This window comes from Aythya ferina, assembly GCF_964211825.1.
Source record: "Aythya ferina genome assembly, chromosome: 4".
NCBI lineage: Eukaryota > Metazoa > Chordata > Aves > Anseriformes > Anatidae > Aythya > Aythya ferina.
In genome coordinates, this window is record NC_140300.1 from 74652415 (window position 1) to 74674570 (window position 22156).

At 38.1% G+C, this 22156-nt stretch overlaps 1 long non-coding RNA gene across 1 annotated transcript in view; it reads right to left on the bottom strand.

Annotated features, from left to right (window-relative positions):
• Nucleotides 1-2359: 2359 nt before the first annotated feature.
• The window catches only part of LOC311436020, a 29518-nt gene continuing 9721 nt past the window's right edge, over nucleotides 2360-22156 (bottom strand). Inside the window, exons 2-3 of the long non-coding RNA XR_014692549.1 lie at nucleotides 5122-5172; nucleotides 2360-2460 (exon numbers count right to left, since the gene is read on the bottom strand). This is a non-coding gene — a long non-coding RNA (uncharacterized lncRNA). The remainder of the gene's footprint in view (nucleotides 2461-5121; nucleotides 5173-22156) is intronic.

Consider the following 22156-nt stretch of genomic DNA (forward strand, 5'->3'; position numbering starts at 1 on the left):
TCAAATCAAAACAAAACCCAACCACATGTGGGAGCAATCCTAGGTGTTTCCCAGTCTCTAAATATTTTAAGACTGAAATAATGATTGGAAGTAATTGGCAGCATCGTGAAAAAAGAGTCAACTTGGCACACATCCTGATGCTCAAACATGAGAGAAGAACAGGTGTGCAAACCAAAAAGAAGAAGAAAAAAATGGCAAAGTTTCTCTAGTGGGAAGTTATATTCATAGACTAAGAGAATAGCTTGGGACCCAGACAGAATTTATGGAAAATTTATGGCTAATGAGAGAAAAGAACCATAAGAATGCTCAGATGCTAAGGAAGTACTAAGGCAAAGGTAAAAAACAGGCTTAATGGCTATGTAGGGAGAAAAAGCAGATCAATTATAAAGGAAAGGAATTTCTGAGCTGATACAGTTCATTTTATGGAAACAATGAGAGCTTTTTACTTTGCCAGATGAATTAGTAAATGAATACAGAATTGCAAAGTTTTCTGGGCCTCCAGAGGAGAATTAGTGGTACTGGCTGGTACTGACATTTGTTAAAAACTGTTTGGGGATTCTGCTAGAAACGCAAGTAATTGCTTTCCATTTTCAAGGGGAAGCAAAAGCAAGTGGAATAGACTGAATTCATATATGTCAGGCATTCCCCCCACCGTGTCACTCTTTTATGGATATTTAATACACTGCATGAGACCCAGCGGGTTCCAATGAGCCTTACAAACTTGCAATTTGTTATGGGTGGGCTACGCTATGGGAATCACTGACCTGAAAGAGATTTTTTTGAAGAAGGCTCATTCCTTTTTAAATTTTATTAGGGTTGCCATACTGCTCTGGAACAACCATAAAGTCCTTGCATCGCTCTGAGCTGGCAAGATACGTCCGGAGCTGTGGGTTTGGAAACCCTCTTCCATTTGGGAAAGGGGGTCTCGGGCACTTAAGACCCAATTGCCCTTTGCTTTTAACAAATGTACCAGCAATCAGATCTTTTTGGAAAAAAGGCTGAGTTCTGTACAGTCCTGCCAGTTCTGTACATTTAAAACCATGATTGGGCCCAAGTTAAAGCTTCAAAGCACACATAAGGAAGGGGACCGAGGTAACTGCTGGAAAGGGAGCCTCAATTAGAACAGGAGCGATGAGATCTCCAGAAACAAGTAGAGAGGGAAGCTGGAAGGTTCATTGGGCACCATCCAGAAACAGCAAATTCTCCTTTCAACTGCAATAACTCCCATGTACTTTGTAGGGTTAGCCCTCCTGACATAATTTCTTCCCATAGACTTCAAATTTCCTTCTTACTTCACTCTGCAAAGGCCTTCATACTGAACAGCTCCATCACCAAGCTTTCAAAAAGTCTCTCCTCCTAGGTAGCATTAACAACCCCTTTTTCTCTGTAGGAGAGAGATCACAAATCTACTCCTGCTCCTGAGAGCTCCTTGTTCATTGAAACTATTAAATATATGACACTCACAAAGTGCAGAGATGAATGCCGCATGTATTCTGTTATGCAAAACATTATTAAACTGAAGATACAAAGGGTCTACCTCACTTTGCCAACACCATTTGAGGAGCTCCTACATGGATTTCTTTCATTCCAAACCCCTAGTAAATGTGAGTGAAAAGTATGCAGGAGTGAGAACACAGATGCAGATATTGTACTACTACGCCGCTTCAATGTGACCTGCAAGTGCTAAGGAAAGACTTGCTTGTTTGATTATTTGTTTTATTTCTCTAAACCCAGGACTGGGAAGAGCACTATCAGCAAGAGAGTCCAAAGGGCAGATCTCGCTACTTATCCTGTTTGACACAACATTTTAGAGAAATCCTTTATGCAAGAAAAACAACAAAGCACAACAATATATTTTGTTCTCTGAGGGAAGAAGAATGAAAATAATCCTATTAAAATCAAAGATGCTATTTTTAAAAAAATTAATAAGGTTTTCATTGTATCTTTCTTGTTTCAAAACAATTTTCAAAATAAGATGTAGAAAACCTCATATATTATGAGTTCATTTTATAAAATGAAATACCACTACTACTAAAACAAACAAACAAACAACAACACAACACACAAAACCCAACAAACAACATCAACAAAATCAATATCTTTCCTAAATGAGAATACACAGAAGTTATCATAGGAAACAAACAAGCCAAAGGTACTGTAACCTAACTTTGGAGCCCACAGGCCTTATTTAAGCTCAGGTCCGAGGTGCCTGTGACTCCTTTACAAAGCAGAAGGACTTGGGCACTCAGAAAGAACCTGGAGAAAACAATCAGCTTCGTGGTGAGGGCATGAGACCTTCCCCTTCCTCCTGAGCTCACTTTTGTCACTTGCCTTCAAATTACACCAAGGCTCAGCCATCCTCAGGCAGAGGAGGGAGTGCAATCCATGTCTTGTTCCAGCCCCAAACTCCTGGATCGCGTTCGGATAAGCACATCTCTTCCTCCATTTTCAGCAGCAATACTGAAAGACAGGAGGCCTACCCTACAGCATTTACCTGACAGCCTAATCATGACAGCCTGCTCCAAGGTGACCACAACAGAAATATATTCTTTATTAACCCCACCAGCCCCTTCTGTTTTCACATCTGAAAATCTGATTTATCAACAGATTCTGAAGCTCTCCCCAACTAGGATGGCATAAACCTGCAACAACAGAACTACGGTCTCTCCTTACTGCCTTTTGTATCATAGGAGAAAAGCTTACTGCAGTTCTATAAGCCGGCAACCCTTGGCTATTGGGACATCCTGCAAAGGCTGTTTCAGTCAAGAGCATCCGCTGAGGTCTGACACTGCTCTAAATTTTATTGTGGCCCACACTAGTGTCAGTACTGAAGTGTTAGGTGACATTGTCCCATCACTTGCCCAGAAGTCTAAACTGGACACCTCTGTGGATTTTTCTCAGGGTTATCTTTGATCACAAAGTTGAAAATCTTGAATTATTTCATCTCTATTTACAAACCACCTCCCCAAACCTAAAATCTTGAAAAAAAAAATCCCAAACAATGGTTTATCATCACTCCAGTATCAACCAATGAGGAAAGGAAATGAAGCAGTGAATTCAAAGGAAACGATTCATCTGCTACAGTAAAACAAGCCTTGGCACATCCTAAGATTAAGTAAAGAAAATGGTGCTTCTATTGTGTGGGGTGGCTTTTTTTGTTTGTTTGTTGTGTTTTTTTTTTGTTTTTTTTTTTTTTGGCTTTTTTTAGAGGAACAATGACAGCTAGGTTCAATGATAGAACAGGGCATAGAAAGTCCCCTGATGACCTAGCAGGCAACTTTGAGCACGATCTCATTTGGAAAGCAAATTGGTATTTGCAGTCCCAGGTTGCATTCTCACGTTACAATTAGCTTGGCAACGTTTCCCAGCTTTCCCCCAGCACTTGTTTTTTGACTCCAGGTTCTAGTGCAGCTTTCCTCTGATGGTTCAAAAGGCTGTGCTGTGAATTGTCTTAGAGAAGTTTTGGTGAAGGAAATATAGATTTAAAATCAGCTCAGCTCATCTATATCATGAAAACAGCCTGCAGACAAATTAGATTGTGTTGGCAGAAGCTGGGAGTAGTGAACCACGGTGTGAGGGCACGATGCCACAAAGCCCAGTTACTGCCAAACTCTGGGCATTGTGAAACCGTGGTCTCAGCTAATAGAAATCAATGTGTGTAAATTCAGCTGTCAGCCACTGAAATTGCTGCACCTCTTTTCTCAGATAGCACCACAATTTAATTAAGTGTTGATGTGTTTTGGGTGGAAGCCTCTCAGCTGCACCGCTTTTGAATGAGCCATTTCAATTTTAAAAGGGTATGAGAACAGGGGCCTCTCCCATATGAGAGAAATACTCTGGGACTCAATTTGCATTTCACCTATCATTGCTTTCGTAGTAGCTGGATTTAAACTGAAACAAAAAATAACATCACAAGTGACATTCCTATAGCTCATTAATGGTGATCACAAAAGCAGTGGAAAAACTATTACCTAATCTACTATTCGGGGATCAATAAATTGTTTTCCCCTTCCTTTGCAGGTTTACAAAAGGGCATATATGCATTGGTCTTCATTTGCTAGATATTAAATAGTGTCAGGTTGGCAGAGGGGAAACAGTAAGCTGTTCCTGTAGGACATGTCTATTTTTCATGTTAAAATTACTGTGTTTTACATCTTGGCAAGCCTCTGGAGCAGATTAAAAGTCAGCATAAACAAAACAAGATGCAAATTGACAGCTATTTCATCATACTTCTTTCTCAAAAAAGGAGAAACCACCCCCTCTCCTCCTTGCATGTATCTTAGTGTCTTTATGGCACCAAGTGCAGGCCAAGTGGACATATGGCAGTTGGATTTCTTCTGGGTGAGGTCATTTTGAAGGGCTTTTTTTCCTCCCTCTACAGACATTTACATGCTGTCCTCAGAATTTGGCCATGACATTCCAGATAAAATTATCACTTTCCCAGTCCTTAGTATCTTCTCAATTTCCTTTTTTAAGTCAGCTCTGGGATGATAGCCGTATCACTGCAGAATAGCTAACAGATTTTATGGATTCTAGCCAAAATGCTGTTTTATAATTGCTTTTTGCTATGTTTTGGACCGTTGTGCTGCTACATAGCTGGAGTTTTGGAAGTGTTTTCAGGAGTCGTTTTCCTAAGAGTGTTAAGTGGCTTCTATAGCACAGTTAGTCCTGTTTTTGAGAAAATTCAGGCAGCTCTTTCTGGAAACAAGAATTAAGGTAGTATTGCAAGATCCTGTTTTGAAAATGAGGTATATTCCCTAATAATAGAAGAAATAGCATCAGCACAAGTTTCTCAGTCTAGATCAGCTAAGCCTTGTTTTAGATAGACGGTTCACAAATAAGAAAATAGGTTAGTCCACATGATCTGCTGCAACTGGTGACAAAATTGCACATTAACAGTGATTGTACTGGTGTGTGTTTTGTGGTGCACCCTACATGTACCAAGAATACCAGTCATTGTATAGAGGGAACTGAAAAAAAAACATGTATTTTTTTTCTGCAAGCACTTATTACATAGGTTGGACTAGAAGTAGAAAGAAAAAAGAGACTATCAACAAACGTGAAGTTATTCTGATTAAGAAAATGTAAAAAGGATAGCAGACCAATCCACTAATAACATACCTTAAATGATTTCTTTTCTCTCATTAGAAGACATCCTCTGTTTTCACATTTCTGTAAACAGAAGCGAATAGTCAATAGTCTATTAGTCAATAGTCAAAACAAAACAAAAAAAAATCATTTAACACAGCTAAAAATACTTTTAATAAAATAACTGAAGTAATTCAAAATAAAATGCATTATTTCTTAAATCCAGTTTATCTTTTTAGCTCATGAAATCTTCTGCTGAATTGTACATTAGCTCACATTCATGGGGAAAAAAGTGCTCCACAAGGGCAAAGGATGAAGCCAAGAGATATGAACCCCAATCCGAGTGGAGTGTTATCTGCAGCTTAGAGCAGTCATTTAGCTCTCGCTGCCTTATCACTCCCACTCGTGGAGCACTGACCTGCCCCACAGGTGCTGTGCAGCTCAGTCAGTGTTCGTTAGAAATACGGAGATTTTCAGCTGAAAGGCACTACTAAAAATATTTTTGTTTCCATAGTAACAGACTGTGAAATACAATAGTATGGCTCTTTGCAGGATATTGCCAGAAGATCACAGATGAGAAACTCTTACTTGAAGCGGTATAACTGCAGTAGAGCAAAGGACTGACAAAAGCCATTGCTATTTATGTAATTGTACCTTGCTCTGCTTTGCACCACTGTGCAAATCTCTTTTTCTTTCAGCAGAATTATAAAGACAAACTTCCCCTGACTGAAGAATAACAGTAACAATAATATCTAACACAGTATATAAAATCTTCAGGCATCCTTAGTTTTCATACTAGTTACCAAAATGCTTTCTAATTCATAAATTTCAATAAGCCTCCAAGCACCTTTATGGCCCTATCAATAATTAAACTTGAACTATATCGATATACTGAAACTATGGAGAGGCTGCCCTGACTCACTTCAATAACAGCACCATTATCATTGCTTGGGGCAGAAGATTTCATAAATATGTGCCTATAGAAAGGTTTGGAAATTCATGCCCAGGTTGAACACTCTCTAGCCCTTTGGGAATTAGTAGGAGAAAAGCCTTTACTGCAATCACAGGACTATCATTTGACAGCCTGGATGGAGGTTAGACCTCACTTTCAATCCTATTCTTGAAATTCTTTGCATAAAAAGTAGAAATTGACTAGAAAGTCCATCTTTTTGGCTTTCATGAGAGCTGTGCTTGCTCATTATCTCTGTCTAACTTGGATAAACACAGTTTGTGATATATTATTTCTGAGTGAATAGCTTAGCTGGAAAAGAATTCAAGGAGCCTGGCTCTCAGTTCCTTGCTCCAAGTTATCCAATTTTCATCTTCAAAATTGGTCAGTCTGCCAAGGCTTCATATAAAAATGAATCAAGGCAAAGTACAACCAAATGAAAACGTTTCTTGAGAGCTTATCTTATTTTAATGATTAAAACAAGAGACCATTTGAATTAAAGTGAATCAACTGTTTATTCTTGGTGCAGCGTGACTCCATGCAGAAAGAGATTCAGTTTACATTATTGTTAGTCTGGCTGGGATTGAATAACTGCGGGCCAGTGTGCCTCATTCAGCTATTCAAGAAATAGCATTCAGCAAAGTCTTTCTACAAACATCTAATTGGCATCTCATGCTAATGGAATTAAATCAGCCTCAAACACTCATTTAGTTGCCAAATTGTTTGAAGTACAGTAGAACACAGAGAGACTGCCAGGGAGAAAATGTGGGTTAGCAAAAGAAAGAAAGAAAGAAATAGAGATCTTTGAGCCTAAAAATAGCAGAAGCATTGTACTGGAAAAAATGATAGTTTACAATTAAGAAGTGAATATTTATCACAGCCGAGATTTATAATAAAATGAAAGAAAGCTCCCTGGTTATATTGACACAAAAGGAGGTTAATGTGTCTGTTTCTCCTGATGAAAAATCTAAGTCCAATTATTTTGGCTATTTTGTCAGGTCAAAAGTTCTGGAATTTAGTATCTGAAGATCAAAGCCAATGTGTTCACAGCCAAGTTCTCCCCTAAAAATGGAAGGGAGGGAGGAAAGGAGGAAGGAAGGAAAATCCAGCTTTGAAATATGAAAGGAAGCGCGGAAAGACCTGAAATCAATGAGTGCTTGAAGAATGTAGGGTTTTGTCATTAAAAAACAGTTACAGTATAAAGGTATACAATAGAGGAATTCTATGGGGCCAGCAAGTATTTACCTGTAATCTACTATTAATACACATCTTTTGCTCTTTCTAAATATTATCTCCATTAGTTGTCCTGCTATAATTTTGAGTAATTTACATGCACCAAAGCACTCAATCATGTGATTTCAAAGGGATGTAAGCACATACTTAAAGTTAAGCCTATATAAGTCCTTTGGTGGAAAGGGATAAACTTCAGCATATGCTTAAATGCTTACTGAATTGCAACCTAGCCTCCTTTGGCACTTCGCCCATCCTGCCGGGTTAATTTCACAGTTTGTTTCCTTCACCTACAAGGGATTCAGTGCTTACCTGTGGTAAAATACCTCTCCCTTAACATGGATATACCAACAAAAGGCATTAAATAATAAGTAAAATAATAAAGGTTGTGTTTTAAGAACTTTTTTCAAATTTGACGTCACCTAACTGACACAGAAGTCCAACAGAGAAGAACAGATATATTTTCTCCTGTAACTCTGAAAACAAGGATTATCAATAATCACATTTTGCCAGGAAGTGCACCTTCCCTTTTCTTCTATTTCCTTCCAAAGTAATCACCCCTGTTATTCTTCCGTTGGAGAACAGGAAAGATTTCTCTCAGTGTCTGACCTGAACTGATTTTTGATCTACCGGAACAACTGGACCATATCTTACTGATTCTGATAAAGGAGCTTGTAGGTAAAATTCGGCAGTAGGATAAGGTGCAATAAGAGCTCTTGGGCATAAAAACAATAGAGTCAGTTAATATTTTGTGTCCCCCTTCTCTGTAGAAATTAGCTATCAAAGCAAGAACTGTACGACTTACGATTCAATACAAAGAATCTTTAACTGTTGTATTAAAGAACAGCATGGAAATAGAATGGAATAGGAATTAACATTCTTAATGTGCACATGCTACTGAAAGGAAAGAAAGAATTCTTAGTAATGTTATAGGAACATCTACACAGTAAAAACAAAACAACAACAACAAAAAAAAACACAACACAGTAGAACAAAACATTTTAGAAAAATACTGAAGAACTAACTGAGCAGTTGTGGCAAACCGCGAGCTAAAAGCACACAGCATCTTGGAAAATTGGTCTTCCAAGCACATAAAGAGCATTCTACATGTTACTTGACAGGTCTCTCAAGGACTAATGAAACACAAGGGCAACTAAATGCAGTTTTTTGTATTTTTATTAACAGAAACACATCTCACGCAAAGACTTAATCTGCCAGTTTCCAGCCTAGACTGAATTGTAATAGCTGAATTTGAAACTCTTCAAAATAGGAGTTTATATAATGGAAAGGCTGACACAGCTTTGAGTTCAGTGATGAGAACTATGCCATCATATTTTCCTCTCTTGCTGAGGAAATTAGGAATGGTTTCAAGCAAAATTGTGGTAAAGAAAAGATGAAAATGATCAGGAGCTCTTTAGATGCATCTTGAAGAAAAAGGTTTTGAGTGGTAAATCAGAGCAGATTATAAAACACGGTATAAAATAGCACGCAATATAGATGTTAGCCAGTATCACAGGATATAGAAGGAAATAATTTTGCTCTTCCCTGAGGCAGATCTTCTTCAGACATGTGCTGTGAAGGAAATGTAACTTGAAAGCAGTAAAACTTTCCTGAAGAAAAGTAATAACAGGTGATGTCGTGCCAGAGAAAGAGGAAATGTTCTCCTTCACCTGTTTTTTGAATGGGATGCTGTGTGATATCAACCAGAAATCAATTCCTTGGAAATTCTCTAACATGACTATTACTCTCAGGATCTCTGCAAACATCTCTAGGCTTCTTGACAGTTGTAAAAAGAGGAACACTGCAACCCTGCAGCAGATGTACATGTATTTCTGCAGTATTGTAGGAAACGTGGGCATTACTTCTGAGCTTCCATCATTTTTTAGTCTGCTTTTACAAAACCTGTTTCTTTGTTTCTTATGAAACAGAATGTGTGTTTGGGGGACTGTTCTTTAATTAAAAAAAAAAAAAAAAAAAAGTTTTTAAACTCTTCCTTTATGCTCGCAAATATTCCTTGAGGAAACGACAAGTGTTTTTTTCTGTGACTGAAAATACACCTAACTGTGGTGGGCTAACTGAGCAGACTTGAGAGGACAAAGTTCAAGAAGCCATGAGGTAAATGAGACACAACAGGAAACAAAAAAAGTGCTGGAGAAGCTCCTGGAGGCCTCTGCACATACTGTTGGCCAGTCAGAAGTTTTCTGAGGCAGCCAAAATCAAGCCTACAAGCTACTACCTAGTAAGGGATGGAAAAGACTTGTGTATAAACTATTTTTGTTTCTGTTGAGTTTTTATTAAAGACCTATTTACAATCAGTTCTATCTTTATTTTTAATAAATCTTTATTTTTATTTGTTTATTTTTTTGACTGTAAAATCATCTTTGTCTCCTCTTATGGGATTCATTACAGCAGAGTCTAGGATCTGCAACATTCTGGTAGATGTTGGATACTCAGAGCCCATCTGAGGTTTACTTGCTACAGTGACTTTGGGTGACAATAGAAATAAAAAGAAATACATGTAAACATAGAGATTTCATTTTCACCATATTCCCAGAATCAACAATGGCATCAATTTTCAGGAGAGCAACTGAGTGACTGAATGGAAATTGAGTGTTTCTTTCAGATATTTAGGACAAGACTTAAGCAAATAAACAAATGCTGTAGACCAGCACACTAAAACTGGTGCCAAAATAAACCCAGACAAATACTGTAGTAATTGAGGCTCTGAAATTGTATATAAATGAGTGTTCACAAATGTTTTTACTCCTAAAACAATAATAACAACAACAGAAAGTTACCGCAAGCACTGCATGACTTATCTCTCAGCTAAAGTAGTAACAGCACAAATCATGGTTGTGTTATATTGATGACATTATAGGGCACAAATTCACCGCAAGCACAGTGGATAACTCTCTGTTCTACAAAAGTATCAATCAGAAAGTTAAACAGATGTTTTCCAAAAACCCACCCAGGCACACATTTGCCTCAAAGACTAGCACTCCTCTTGTGCCATTCCCTAATCTCTTCAGTAACTACAAAACAATTTAAGAACAAAATAGAATTGTTCAAAAAATGTATTTCTAAGAAAAAATAGAGATATGTATTCTAACTTTTTCTTTCATACATAGGCTAATACAAAGAAAGTAACTGTACAAAGTTGGGTTTTGAAAATCAATGCTCTGGTAAATTATGCTGGTGTAAGTCCAAGGAACTTCACTGAAGGCAGTGGAAGTTCACAAGTTCTTACCATCATATTACTGACGCTCTCAGAAACCCTCCCAGTGAGGAAACTGTCCCTCATTTTCCCCAAACTCTGAATGTACAGAAGTTGTTTGACATCTTATTTATTTATATGCCTTTTTTTTTTTTTTTTTTTTCTTCCTCAGGAGCTATACTTCAGCAAAAGCTTCTTTTTCCTTTTAGATATGCCAAAAGTCCATTTCATGAGGTACTTTTCTGCTGGTTTGGAGCTGAATGTGGACAACTAGGTGGCCTGAGGATGGCAAGGTGAACAAGCATACAGGTTGATGAAGACCATCTACTTAAAAGCAACAACAAAAATACTCAAAATGGTCCAAAATGAAACATAAACCAACCTAAACAATCAAAGCAGAATTTTCTCAGCTTCAAAAACTATATTGCCTTTTAACTCTTTTTTTTTTTTTTTTTTTTTTTTTTTTTCTGCACCTCTGCACTTTTTAGGTCTGGTCATGCCTGGAAGCAAAAATATCAACTTCTGCCAAAGAACCTGTTGTCACAGGATTTCCACTACATTTTGGCAGGTGCTAAAGATAGTTGCTTGCATGTGAATATCTGTCTGTTTATCCAGTTAAAAACTCCAAGCCTTTAGAGATTCCACCAGCACAAGTTGGAATAGGAGCCTAAAGCCATTTCCTTCCTTTTATAGAAGAGTCAGGCTCACCTTCCAGTTAAACAAAATTCAGCAGCATTTCCAGCATAGGTTTATTTCATGGAATTTCTACTACCTTAGTTCCCTTTCTGTCATTCAACAGTCAGAAAGGTAGCTGTAGTTTACCAAGGCATGAGGATGCAGTTAAATATAGGAACCCAGGTTAATAATGCTAAAAATCAAAATGATATGGTCTTGCTTTTGATTTGAGGCTTCTGAGAGATCAGACTTACATGTCATCTCCAAGAACTGAAGTTCATTAATCATAGCAATGCTTATTTTTCTGAACACTAAATGTCTCCTACCGCTTTCTAATACGTGTATGATTTCTTAAATTTTGAAGAACAGCATAATGTGTTCACTTTCCTGCTGTGTTATTGCTATAGGCTGGTTAGCACCTGCATACAGAAATACTCTTGAAATCATGCCAAGCTGAATGGAAGAAATAAAGCAGAATACAAAAGGTATTTTTTTTCTGGGAATACCACCGAGCTTACAGGTCTCCTTTCATCTTAATCATTTTAAAACGTCCTTTAGTTGTCTGCTTACAACTCTCCTCAACAATCTCCCACTCTACTCTGTGCTGGTGCGGCCTCACCTCAAGTACTGTGTGCAGTTCTGGGCACCACAGTACAAGAAGGACATTGAACTGTTGGAGAGTGTCCAGAGGAGGGCAACGAAGATGGTGAAGGGCCTAGAGGGGAAGACATATGAGGAGCAGCTGAGGGCACTGGGCCTGTCCAGCCTGGAGAAGAGGAGGCTGAGGGGGGAACCTCATCGCAGTTTACAACTTCCTTGCAAGGGGGAGTGGAGAGGCAGGTGACCTATTCTCTGTAAACACCAGTGATAGGACATCAGGAGGAGGTTCTTCACAGAGAGGGTGGTTGCACACTGGAACAGGCTCCCCAGGGACATAGTCACTGCACCAAGCCTGCCTGAATTTAAAAAGCAATTGAACTGTGCACTTAGTCACATGGTCTAAACTTTTGGGTGGACCTGTGCGGTGCCAGGAGTTGGACTTGATGATCCTCATAGGTCCCTTCCAACTCGGGATATTCTATGATTCTATGAATGGTGTTTTTTTTTTTTTTTTTTTTTTGTTTTGTTTTGTTTTGTTTTGTTTTTTGTTTTTTTTTTTGTTTGTTTGTTTTTTTTTTTTTTGTTTGTTTCTTTTGTTTTTACTTCCAGTGGCAGAAAAATCCTTCAGAAACATCCTAGAAGGTTACAGCAGGTGGTTGATTCACTGAAAAAGAAAACCATATAGCAGATACATGTTTTTTTCAAGTTTCTGTATTTCACTCCTACTTCAAAGCATGCTTTATTAACTTGCTAAAACACAAAGATATTTGATTTGCTGAGATGATCTTATACTGAAAAATAAATGACTCAGTGTTGTTTTTCTTATTTTGAAAATAGTTGTTGTGAGTTGCTAAGAAGCTGGATTTTAGACATGATTTCTAGTTTTAGGTTTAACACTTGACTGACTGCTTAACTTAGAAGAAACTTATTAAATATATTATTAAGGGAAGAGGTGAAATGCAAGAGAATTACAGATGATCTACTTTGTTATTAGGTAGGGTCTTGCTTACTCCTAGGAATATCACAACCTGTTCATTATTAGAAGTGCACACATACATATTATATAAAGTCCATCCACATATAAAAAAAAGCATACAAAATATTACAGCAAACATAGAACAGCATTTAAGTCTTCATGTCTATAGCAACAGAAAATGCTATTGTACTCTCGTACACTCTTGTACTAATAAGATATAAAAATGAAGCATCTTTTAAAACACATGTAGCTTATATTTCCATTTTTCACATTACTTCCTACTCTTGGCCATTTTTAATTCAATGCCTGTTCTAAATAGTGTATATACTAAATGTGAGTTTTACCATGAAACATAATTTCTGTGCAATGATTTTTTTTTTCACTTTTTAAAGCAAATCTTACAATAAAGTGCATTCAAATGAACCTGCATTTTTTTAACTGGCCTTTTCAGATGATATCCAGTTATGTCTCTTGTAGAATAACACTATATCAACTACCACTTCCAGTATATGCAAAATCATTTTATAGACAGTTTCCAGAGGGTGCATCACAAAACCTGTTACACTTGTCTACCTAAGCACAGAAGCAATATAAGGAATGAAGTTGGGAATAATCTTAGGAGAAGTAATATAAGGAATGAAGTTGGGAGTAACCTTAGATACTCCTGTGAATCAGGTCTACAGTAAAGCAAATAAATATGAAAGACCATGGTGGTTATTACCCTAATTTTGTTATATGGATACAGACAGCTTTTTAGTCTCAAGGGATGGATGCTACTAGTGCCTGAGATGTACTTATTTTTTTGGGGTAATTTATGTGGAACTGTATCTTAGAGCAAACAGAATCATTTGACAACAGTGTCTGGGGCAAGAAGTAGCTTGCACGCTCCCTAACAGTGTAAAAAGCAATAGGAAGTTCAGAGACAGAGCTGAGTGAACCTTTCAAAGTGGCCCCCACTTTTCAGGCATCAAAGATCTGTTGGGGTTTTAGAGCTTGATAGGAAAACTCTAATAAGGTGTCTATGTTAAGAGCTACACTTGCACTTACAAATTGTGACTACAAAGGGAAAACTTACAAAAGCTTTTCGTTCCACAAATGCCATGAGCTACATCCATCTCCTTGAGCCCATTTGGGGTGCATCCTTTATTCATATTTATTCACACTGCAGTACTTTCATAGCTGGCCTAAACTTTTGCTGCTGCTTCTCTACCAAGGTGCTTCTCATCACAGAGAGCAGAAGCCCATTTGTTGAAACAAAGGGAAAAAATGGTGTTGCGCAAATTATTAGGGAAACTTTTAATCTCTCTGAAAGATTCCAGAAATGTCTTGGTAAATAAATGACTGGATTAATGAACTATTAAGAATAACTAAGATGAACGTTGGCCATGGGATTCTTATTAAAAGCAACAACAAATTGCTCAGTAAAAGAGTCTCTCATTCTGAGACTCAAGTTTCTAAAAAAAATTAGGGTACAGAAATCCAACAGACATTAACGACAATTGGTTATCTCTCTTCCTTTGAAATTGATTCTCCAGTAAAATATTACAAAAAAAGATTTATTGTCTGTGAGTTGAAGATCGTCAGTCCCATACAACCCTTTGAAAATTACAATGAACCTGTAATTACCTCCCCTAAACCACCTTTCCCTGGTGACATTGAGCAGGCTGAGGCTTTTCTGTTCAGACCTGAGCTTTGCCACTGTGCATCCAGCAGAGGATTTGTTAAAAGAAAGAGAGGAAGAAGACAAAATGGGTGTAACTTTTTTGGGAATTGTCTGGGTGGTAAAAAGCTGAGGGCTAAGCCTGGACAATTGTGTAGCAACCAGACAGCTCAGCCAAGCTGTTTCTTCACTTGAAAAATAATAAAATAAAATAAGAAGAAAGAGATGAGTTTATGCTACTGATATGAAGCCAAATTGCTTCAAGTGTTTAAGCATTCCACTTCAAGCAGTTCAGGGAAGGTCCCTGAAATGGCTAAGGAAGACTAGCAGCAGCCTGACAACTCCTGCCCCCACAAATGGCTTTCGTGCTGCTGGCTGCATGGTCCCACCTCATCCCGGGTGCTTTCTCTGTTGGCCTGTTGGGACCCAAGAGGCAGTGTGAGGGGCAGAGCTGGGCTGTGCAGGGGTGAAGGCAGGCCCTCAGGGTAAATTCTGCTGCAATGAAGGGTTAGATGAGCTCACCAACCTCTCATGGCATTTCAGCCTCAGCTGAAATCAGTCAGAGAAAAATGCCTAAATGCCTCTGAGAAGCACCTCTGATATTCACTCTTGGACAGGAAACATCTATTCAGTGGGAGGAACACGGGGTACAAATGAACACCCATGTTTTGTTTAACTTAGTTCTCTCCACATTTTCTTATTTGCAGTTTTTATTTTCATTTTGCCTAAACTAGGCAAAATGGTGTATTGTTTTTACCAAGTGCACATTCATTAGTACTTTAAAAGGTAATGAGATTACTCTGAAATTTTTGGAAAGAATAATGAACCAGATACTTTACTAGTCAAAATAACTATTGACCTCAATAAACACAATGCAATGCCAGCACCAAAAAGCAAAGGCTGTTTCTTCAATGGGGACATCACACGTTGTTTTAGCTCATACTTGAGCAACTGTTTTGAAATTCTCCTTTTCCCAAGAATGCAGACTGCTCTCATTGCCTAGGAGCCCAGGGACTGTTCCCCAGAATATGAGTAGCCAAAATGAAGTACTTGGATGACTTGTGAGTAAAGCCTTGATGTGGTGTGTTTGGAAGAGGGCAGCTTTTGAAATATTTAGTAACAAACCACAAGGCATTGTGCTTCTGCAGACAGATTTTTGCAGCAATTTGCTTGCCTTGCAATCATATTTTGTTTCTAATACAGCATAAAAAAAAATTGTCCCAGGTTTTTGTTGAGTAATTTGAGTACAAGATACATAGCATCAGGTTTGGAGGGCAGAATAGGTGGCAAGACTGTCAAGGGTAGAATTGAAGCTGGTCTTTCATTTCTGCTTTAATAGAAGGGCTCACTGCTATGTCAAATGAGAAAAAAAAAAAAAAAAAAAAAAGGAAAGAAGAAAAGTCTAATTATTTTTATTTTTTAAAAGAAATGCTTAACATTTAGTTACAACATTCCATACTCATCATACTTTAAATCCACAGGCATTTAGATTCCTGCAGTGGCAAGAATGGAATATGTTTTGAGTGATGGTTTTAAAAACTGGGAAAGTGAAAGCCAGAACTCAATGGTAAGAATATTTCTGAAATATTCACAGTGGCAAGACAGGAAAAAACAAACCACGCTTTTCACAAGTTACTAAGTTTCTGACTGTGTCACAGCAAATTGAATTTGCTTGGATGTGGAGCAATTGGAGCAATCTCCCTTACCACTGGGAGATTTTCAAAAGGGTAAATAATATGTTTGTTTCAAAATCAAGAGGAAGAGCATAGGAAAATGATTTTGGCTCAAATCCTGGATTCATGAGGTAGAAGTATTTTGCTATAATTTCACAGTGGCATTGTTTACGTTACAAATTGTGACAAGCTTCATGTTTCACCTGTTCTAACTAGCAAGTAAGTTCAAGCACAAAAATGTCAGAGCTGTATAACCAGATCTCTTATCAACTACATATTCATGAGCAGAGTAAACTCCTAGGTAGAAATGTGTCAGAAGATAAGCAAAAGATGGAATTTGCTTGGATCATCCAAGTCAAATACTGCGTCTAGAGCTGTTACTCAGACTGAGCTGTGCCTTTCTGAAAGATTTTGAAACTCAAACTTATTTATGGATTTAATATATATATAAATTTAAAAGCATCCTCTTGCTTCATTTTGTTTTTAAACTGTCCTCATTATTGACTCATTCTTAGACAAATATATCCTCAAAGAAATATAAACTGTGTATGCCTACCTGTTGCTCATGAATGTCTGGCAGTTAAGCATGTAAGTTAAGAATTTTGAAAAATGCATTGCTACAAGCAATGAACAATACAAATGGAATTTGTTTTTACTGCAGTGAATATTTATGAAACCCTCACAGGATTTGCCCTGTTCTTTACAGTATATCCTTGTTCATAGTTTTAAATATGATATAGTCTTCCTTGAGATTTTGTTTGTTTTATGGAACTTTGATGAAAACATCTTTCTTACAACCTTAGTTATTTTCCAGTTCAGGAGCTAAGCACCTGAATTGTTTTTAAAGGATGAACACTTGGGCCCTAATCCAGGTTGGGTCTTTCTGTAACAGACACTTTACTATAAAATTTGTACATTCCTTTCTGAGAGAGCATCCAGATAGAAACATCACTCTAGCACTGATATTAACCAGCCTTTGTTATAACCAGTGGGGCTGTATTGGAGAAGAAATGGTGTTCTAAACGCAGCAGATCCTGTTGTGAGAAGGCAGGAAGAAAAACTACTGTTTGTGTGAACGGTGGCAGAGAAAGAAAAATGATGAAGTACAGGGTAAATGAAATACAGGAAAAAAATTGTAAAGGAGATTAAAGTGTTTTGTGAGACCTTTTAAGATCAATGATTTTAAGAGAACAGCCTCAGCTATAATCCTTCCTTAACTTTACATGAAAGAGTATGATGAAATAATGAATTCATAGGATGGTTCTTTCATGTATATGTGAAATTGAGAGAGACTTTCAGTGCCACAAAATGGTATCAAACACCCTTCTGTATGGGGCCAATATAGCCTCAGACAGACAGTCCTGGCATATAATGGCACAGAGAGAAACAAGCTGGGAATAAGCTGATTCTGGGGATTTCTACATCAGAAATGCAAGTAAGGTCATTATGAAGAAATCTAAAAGCTCTTGTTTTTTAACTAGATGAATATTTTTATTACCTTTTTTTTTTTGTGAATGAAAGTATGCAGTCTGTAGAAGCCAAATCAGAATTTGAATAATTGGGGACAGAAGAGACCTGTGGCGTTGTGTAGTCCAACCTCTGCTACTCAAAGCAGCGTCTGCTGGAGCAGGTTGCTCAGGGCTGCACCCAGTCCAGTTTGGTCAAGCATCCAGAGAAGTAGGGAGACCCCACAACCTCTGCACAACCTGCTCCAATGTTTGACAGCCTTCAGAGTAAAAGTGTTTGTTTTTATGTTTAAATGGAATTCCCTGTATTTCAGTTTGTGCCTGCTGCCTCTTGCCTTATCACTGGGCACCACTGAGCAGAGTCTGACCTGTTTTCTTCAGTCCCCCCTTCACGTTTCTGTACTCATTGACAGGATCTCTGAGCCTTCTCCTCTCCAGTTGAACAGACCCAGCTCCCTCTGAGCACAGCAGTTCAGCCTGTTTTCAGTCCATCTCACTGATCCCCTATCTAGTCCATGCTTCATCAGTTTGTTAATACACTTTCCTATGAAAGGAGAATTTGATAAACATTCATAAAGGTTTTACTGAGAATTATCCCTAAGCCTAGGATATTTTTTTTTTTTTTTTTTTTTTTGCTAAAGAGAGATAGCTGAAAGCCATACAAATTGCATCTTCTGCCTTAGATGAGACTTGCAAGAAATCACTCCAGTTGCTAGGTATTCACTATTCTCTTCTGATTTTCATTCTAGCCAGCAAAACTAACTTCTGACAGATTAAGATGTGTTTAGTATGGGGGGAAAAAGCAAACAGTGAGAGACTGTAAGTTACTGAGAGTATTCCATAACAAAAGATTAAAGGGAAAAAAAATATAAACTAAAACTTTAGCTTCCAGCCAGAGATATTCAACAGTCTTCATCTCATATCAGTTTCCAGTGTTTAGCAGAAACTCCGTTATTTCACCTCATCTCCTGAAGTGGAAGACAGACATATTTCACTTTCAGCTAGTTGATCTTATCTCCTTGCTTGAGACCGCAGAGGAAGTCAGTGTCCCCACATCAGAATTAAGGAACTGGGCAAACCACTGCCAGGGAGTTTATTGTTGTGGCTGCCCACATCTGGTTGAAATGCTGTGGAGCTTCTGGGCTCACTTTCCTACTCCTTTTGCATCTTTGCTTACTTGTGCCATGTCTGTGACCACTGAGGAGAGGTAGTGTTTTCCTCTATTCCTAATTCCAGAGGCAGAGCAAGGAAGTTGGTGCACACTGGGTTCACCTTGTGCTGATTAGGACTCCCAACTCTCTGCCTTCAAATCCCCTGCTCTGGGAAGAACAGGCTTTGGCAATATGAGCTGTTGGGATTATATTGCACACCATATCAAATATCACCATACCAATCCTTATCATTAGGCTAGAAAGATTACCTGACCTGGAGAAAGAAGAAATAGAAGTCTGCACATCCCTCAGATTGTATGTATTTCTTTTCTAAACTTATTTTTTCATGGGTAATCTTAAAACGATAGGCAGGGTTGTTCCAGCTTTAGAGATGGAGAACCTGAAGAACATGTTAGGTCCAGGTGACAGCGCAAACTCTCACAGAAGAGAAGTTCATCTTTCTGCTCCTTCTTTTTAGGCAGTTGCATTAAAGTAGCCTGCCTGCTGTATGAAGCTGTTGTATTTGACCTTTTTGATAGTATGAATGCCACAAAGAATCAGTAATTTTACATTATGGGCTATTTAGCTCATTTATGAATACTACTGGAAGCATTTTAGTTCTTTAGTGACTTCATCTGATTAAGATGGTAATTTACAGAAAATTGATTTCACATTTACAAACTCATTACTAAACTCTAAACCTCCAAATACCAGACAAGAATATTTATTTCTTACCGTAAGTGTATAATCACTGCTTATTGTGATCTGCTAATTAATTAGGACTAGGTCCTATACCACCCACTGATTGTTGCCTGACATACAACAATAAGTCATTAAAAATCCTAACTGAAGTCCCTACAAATGATGCAACATCAGACCTTAACCAACCTGTAATTTATTTATTGTGTTTCCTGAAGCAGAATGTATGAGACCTGTTAAAATGTATATTTTTGAACATCAGTCTAATGTAAGGACCCAAACTTACAGACTGCGGTCTTGTAGCAAAACATTTTGGACATAACCCTTTTAAGTACATTGTGTCTGAGGTGTATTAGGAACTTTGCAAACACAGAACAGGTCACATATAACTAAATCAAAATAAAATGTAAACGAAAGGCATGGTGATAGTTATGAAGTAAAATTGCTTCCTAACTTCTACCTACTACTTCTTAGAAACATTAGGATAATCCCTAACTCTGTAGAAATTAGCAACCAATGTTTCTTATTGCTGGATGAGCAGCATTGCATCTGGCTGCATTTATTCACATTTTGTATACATAGATCCAGCTTCCAAATGTTTCAGATTGCACTGTATGACTGTCCTGTCCCTGTCATCATTTTCCATTCCACCAATCTTGATGTCTTTGGTCAATTTTATCAGCAGTGACTCAATGTTTGCTTCCAAATCACTGACGAAAATGTCACTTTGCCTGATAACCTTCTCTTCTTGGTAACCCACACTTTGCATTTTGCACTGAAACAATTACCTTGCTTGAGCAGTGAAGTTGGAAGTTTACTCTTGTCATTGCATTTGTTTATTGGAACCAGGTTTCATTAGTGTTTCTGCAAGACACTGCATCAACAGATTTAAAGGCTGTCAAAAACAAAATCCAAAGAAGAAAAAACCCTAGGGGATAAAATGATTCAGCCTATAAAAAGGTACCATGTCCTGTTACCCAGTCGGATTTCTTTTGTAGAATTCTGTTCTATAAATTCACTTGAAGTGTAATACTGGCACCATGGGGTGAGACCTCATTATCTGGGAGATAACTGAACTCTTTTACAAGGAGAGGGGGAGCTTGGGGCCACTGGGTATGTTAGAAGAGTATTTCATTTGAGAACTGGCAGGTCAAATTGCTTCCACTTGCTTTGTTAGCCAACTGTGACAAATAATAATGTCTGTGCTAAGAAGAACAACAGGTTATATTAATTTTTGTTTTTTTTTTTTTTTCCTCCTCAGGTTCAGGGTTTTTATCCCGTATTTATGTTTAGTAGTTAAAACAGACAAGTCACCTACTAGGAGAACCTTCCTCATTAAAAGCCAGCACTGAAAACAAAGCCTGAATGACTGAAGCAAACAATGTTTAACGGTTTCCAGCCAATCTATGCAATACAGTGTATTTGCGGGGTTGAGACAAAGGGAGAGGAAAATAAAAGCAAATATTCTTCATAGTGTTGTAAATATTTATGTTACACCAAAGTATCTTCAACAGTTTACTCAGAGGTTCATAAAACATGAAGATAGAAGAGTCCTACCTTCTGCCAGATCGGGTTTGGCAGAACACAAGCAAATAATTTACAGATAGTAGGAAGAGATTACCTTACTCTTCCCTGAAACAGCAATCCCTGGACTGAGTAAAGGCAGCACTTCATACAGCAGTTACTTAGGAAGGAAAGAAAAAAGCACCGCTGGTTATCTACTCTGCTCTTCAATACACTGAAATAATACAGAGCCTAAAATAGACGTTTTATCTCCTCAGATCACAAAGGAGGTAGATTCCAGATAAATGTATATATTATAACTGATACAGATCAACATACATATTTCATACATGCTTCCCAGTACTAGTGTCTGGGTTATATATCGCAAAATGACAGACTTTGCAAGAGATGGAAAGTAACTATATTATGAAGGATAGATATTACTATCTACCTCTACTCTGTACAGGTAAGGAAGCGTTGTCATTACTGGGTGACGTGCTGAGACATCAGGAAAGCCCATATAAACATCTTACAGAAGTGTGTGGAAAATTGTATTAGGATCACGTTCACATTTTCACACACGAACAGGCAGAAATCCTGAGCTACTGAAAGCAGGCACTGGCCAGATAAGGCTTTCCATTAGGTCGTTCAGGACTATTAAATCTCCCTCACCCTAATTCCCTCTCACTACCAGCATGCGCTGTCTGCTATATTTAAAAGGTCAACAAAATAATGATCATAATTGTAAAAACTAGCTGTTATATCTTGCTGTTCATTAGTATATTCACTAACCTCAACCAAAAATTGCTCACATTACTCTCTCCACTTTATGGAGGGAGAACCAAGGCCACAGCTGCATCACCGTATCTATGCAGACAAATGTGAGACAGGCAGAGAACAACAGTTTGAGTGGCACAAGATGTGGCCATATATTTTGCTGACTGGAGCTGGTTCATGGCCAGCTTTGTAGCAGCATGGCCTGAGTTTTAAAGCCTGTTTACATGTGCCTGCATAGGAAAAAGCATAATAAATGAACCCAGGCAGCCCAAGCATGCAGAGACAGAACCAAGAGCAGGCTGCATGGGTGAGGTAAGCCCTGGCAGGCGGTCTGGTGAAAATGGGGAAAGGAGAGGTTACTTTCTGTATAGTGCCTGGCATGGGCAGCTCTTACTGAGGGAGGTCTGTGTGAAGGGGTCTTGAAAACAGACACTTTGGTTGCAGGAGGTCCAGACACTTTGGTTGCAGGTCCCAGCCTGTTTGCTGCTGGGATCC